The sequence below is a fragment of the Miscanthus floridulus genome, chromosome 9, assembly GCF_019320115.1.
Source record: "Miscanthus floridulus cultivar M001 chromosome 9, ASM1932011v1, whole genome shotgun sequence".
Classification (NCBI taxonomy): domain Eukaryota; kingdom Viridiplantae; phylum Streptophyta; class Magnoliopsida; order Poales; family Poaceae; genus Miscanthus; species Miscanthus floridulus.
The window spans coordinates 140358142-140362538 of record NC_089588.1 but is presented as its reverse complement, the minus strand read 5'-3'; the positions used below and the strand labels follow the sequence as shown (position 1 = coordinate 140362538).

Genomic DNA, 4397 nt, shown 5'->3' with positions numbered 1-4397 from the left:
GTGAACAACGATACATCGTCGGCAACTCTAAAAGATCTAAATCCTATCGACTTCCATCACTAAACATCTCACACGATAGCTCATACTCCATGCCCAGCCATAGAACAAAATATTAGGGTGTTATATAATTATTTTGCGCAAAACAAATCGTCACAAACAACGCTTTAAAATATAATTTCTGATTTTTACTGATGACGCGAGAAGCTGGTTTTTAATTTTTAAATTCGATTTTGAGCTGGCAAAAACCCTAGTTAGCAATATTCGCTCTCCAAAACCAAAGTTGTATTTTTATCTACTAAACTTGCACTTCAAACTTTTATCTAAGTATGAATTATAAGCTATATTTTATTTGGTTTATAAAAATTATTTTTCACGCTTAATCCCATGGAACAAACCATCCGCAACTTATTTGCTAGAATTATTGTCAGACAGTCCTAAATATCTTTACGCACTGAATAATTTAACTTGGACATTTACTTGATTCCACAAAAGCAAGTCATACAGGATTCACTTATCACTTCGAGTTTGTTTTAAATCAAAATCCGAGAAACTCGTTTTCGGAAATTTTTCTTAGGCCTAGATCTCGGTGCTAAATAGGATCGTAACACCAGGGTGTTATAATATTTCTTTAAATATTTTCCATTGATTGCTCTGTCAAACTCTTCTTCTCCTCGTAGTGTTTCCAAAATATAAGCATTGCTAGGCGCACAACGTTTAATCCGATAAGGTCCTTCCCAATTAGGTGACCATTTTCTGAACTTGCTGCCCTTTGACTCGATCGGCAACTTCACTTTCCAGACTAAATCTTCTTCAGAAAATTGTTTGCTCTTGACTCTTTTATTGTAATACTTTGCAATCCTCGGTTATTGGCTTCGATATTCTCAAGAGCCTACAGCCGATGGCAACTCAAGTCCTCTAAGTCGTCTATCATAAGATTCTTGTAGGCTTCGGCTGATAAATCATTTTGCAATGTGACACGCCTTTATCCAGTTTGAATCTCCCAAGAAAGGACTGCATTATGACTGTACACAAGTTCATAAGGTGACATTTTAATCGATCTGTGATGGGCCATCCTATATGCCCATAGTGCCTCATGAAGCGTTGAATACCATTTTCTTGGCTGTTCTTCGATATTTTTCTTGATCAGCTTAATCATAATCTGATTGGATGCTTCTGCCTGGCCATTAGCCTGAGCATAGTAATGAGAAGAATTTAACAACTTGATTCCCATACAGGCAGCAAAATCTCCAAACTCTTCTGATGTGAACATTGTCCCTTGATCAGTAGTGATAGTTTGAGGAATCCCAAAATGATAAACAATATGCTGCTTGACAAAATCAACCATGTTCTTTGAGGTTACCATCTCCAAAGAAATTGCCTCAACACACTTAGTGAAGTAATCCATCGCTACCAATATGAACTAATGTCCTTTACTTGAGGGTGGAAAAATCTGGCCAATTAGATCAATTCCCTAACCTCAAAACGGCCATGGTTTGATTATTGGATTCATAGCCGATGCGGACGATTTCTGAATATTACCAAAACGCTGACAGTCTTGGCACCCCTTATAATATTCAAAATAGTCTTCCAGTATTGTTGGCGAGAAATATCCAGTCCTGCAAATAATCCATTTCATCTTATAAGCCGATTGATGAGCTTCACATGTCCCTTCATGTACTTCACCCATCAACACCTTAGCTTCTTCTTGATTTAAACATTTAAGCAACACCCCATCGATTATTTTGTAATATAGCTAATCATCTAGCAAAACATACTTAATCGATTTATACCTTAACTTCCTGGTAACCTTCTGTGATGAATTCTTAAGGTAATCGGCTATTTCAACTCTCCAATCATTATTCGAGGTCTCACTACTTAAGATCTCTTGAAATACTCGATAACCTGACGCACTTTGAGCCAAACGATTAGCCTCTTGATTCTGTGCTTTCGGAATATGCTGAAGAGAAATATGAGGAAACTCTTTGAGCAATCTCTGGCACTCATCATAGTATCTCCTCAGAATATCATCTTTACATTCATACAGGCCGATCAACTGATTAATGATTAACTGTGAATCTCCAAATACTTCAATTGCCTCGGCCTTTACTTCATGAAGAAGTTGAAGCCCCTTAAGAACAGCTTCGTATTCTACTTGATTGTTGGTAGTCATTGGTTCAGTTCGAAAAGCAAACTCAAAACTTGCCCCCCGAGACGAAATAATAACAATACCAATGCCACCACCTTGCTTGTATGATGATCCATCAAAGAATAACGTCCAAGGTACCGGCTCTACATAGCCAATATTTGGTTTATAATGCTGGGTGACGAAATCGGCTATTACTTGCCCTTTGACTGCTTTAGCTGACACTACAAGAAATCTTAGGATCTATGATGACCTATTGTCATCATGAATTCTGATATATTTGTCATAGTAGTTGTATTTGTGACGACTACATGACGAAAAACCAATCGTCAAAGATCATGCGTAGTAAATCTTGTTCAATGACGATTGCATATTTTTTCATCATAATTTTTAATGATGACCAGATTAGAGAGTTGTCACTAAATATCTTAAGGCCTGGCTAAGCCCATATACTAAGCAGACTTTTAAGCGGCCCATTTAGCTTTCTAATATTTTTTCAGCCCATTTTGTTTTATTATAATTAGCCCACACAATTTTTTGTTTGGGCCCATTTAGCTTACAGTCCAGCAGCATAACAGAACATATTTTTTAGTCCGATTTTTATTTTCACATTCAGCCTGTTTTTTTATTTTCGCATTCCTGTTTGCATTTTCAGAGGCCCATTTTATAGCCAATATTTTTAGGTCCAGCCCATGCCACATTTTTTTAGGACGGCCCATGATAAAAAAAATCTGAACCAGACAAAACACAAATAGTCCAAATTATTAAAATCACAGCTCAAACACATTCCATTCATAAACAAATCAATAGGTTAAATGGTCATACATCTACAGGGGAGAATTTTGAATTTGGAAAGAACCCAATCTGGACTCGTACCTGAATGTCCATGGATTTTTGTAAGGAACAAATGGAAGGAGCTGATGCCGCAGATGAAATTGACTTCCTGCGAATATGCAAGTTTGCGTAAGGTAGAAGTGGAAGGAGCTGATGCAGCCGATGACGTCGACTTCCTGGGAATAAGCCATCAAGTAATAATCAGCCAACCAATCCAGACTCCAAAGTAATACAGTGCATGATTCAATTACTGGACAAAACAATCAGAGTCATACCATTCACCTTATTTCCATAATAACGGAAATCTAACCATCTCTAGAGTCCAGAGTTACCAGGCAAGCAGGGAGATTACTACATTCGCAACACAATCAGAGTAGCATGTTGGCAGCCTGACAACCAGAGACCACGAGCAACGAAGGAGAATGGAAAAAATGGAGGCGGTACCGTGCACGACGGGGTCAGCGTTGAGGCGATGAACCTCGGCGATGAGCGCGGGCTTGGAGATGTCCTCAGGGAGGTCGCCGTCGATGAGCAGATGCCGACCTCGGCAGACGCCTTGCGCTTCGTGTTCACGGACGTCTGCGAGTCTTTCCGGCTCCCCACGATGGCCACGGCCAGCCTCGGAACCTACGAGCTAGCGAGCGAGAGAGCACAGCGTCAGCACACAATCCGAGGCCTACGCTCCTCGATCCAAGAACTCACAGGCAGCGGATAGAGGGAAGCGGAGTGCTTACGAGTCAGGGCCGAGGAGAGCGCGGCCACATCGGCGGCGACGTCGCGGTGGACGCCGGCAGCGATGGCCTTGCCGTCGATGATCTGCGTCATCGCAGGGTGGCTGTGGTTCTTCGCGAGCGAGTGGGGGCGACGACTCCGGATGAGACCTGGGAATCTTGAGCTCCTCCGTGCACGCTGCCTAGATCCGTTGCCTCCTCCTCGGTTCTTCCTCGTCGATGACTCCATTAAAATCTGCGGCCGCCAGGACCTGATCCTCTGCTGCTAGCGTTGGATCCATTGCCTCCGGCGCCTTGGATTGGATATGGAGGGGTGGCGTCGCGGTCGGCATCTAGAGGGAGGGGAGTGGTAGCAGCAGGTGGCGGGCAGTGGTGTGGAGGCGCACGGGAGGGGAGGAAGCGGAGAGGGTGTGGATCCAGGAGCTGTCTAGGTTTTGGAGGTGCTTTTATGTGAGGTTTGCTGCATCTTGTTCGTTCATTTTGATCTAATGGCCTGAATGAGGCGTGGCCTGCGGGCTGAGATGGGCCAGATCCACGAGATGGGCTTTATTTCTGCGAGCCTCTGTTTAATTTTTTTCCTTTTATTTATTTGCAACGAATTTTATGTTACTAGATTGCAAATCATAAGAACTATTGTCTACTGAATTTATATACCCCCAACATAATTTTACACGAACTAGACTACCTAA

General features: G+C 42.0%; 1 long non-coding RNA gene across 2 annotated transcripts; it reads right to left on the bottom strand.

The window, feature by feature from the left end:
- Window positions 1-170: 170 nt before the first annotated feature.
- LOC136483122 (uncharacterized) lies at window positions 171-4123 on the bottom strand. Of its 2 annotated transcripts, none has more exons than XR_010765315.1 (4): window positions 3712-4123; window positions 3422-3611; window positions 3253-3328; window positions 171-3153 (listed from the first exon to the last, which is right to left on the bottom strand). It is a non-coding gene; the product is annotated as an uncharacterized lncRNA (long non-coding RNA). The 2 variants fall into 2 exon arrangements; XR_010765316.1 differs by having other exon boundaries at window positions 3422-3604.
- Window positions 4124-4397: the final 274 nt, after the last annotated feature.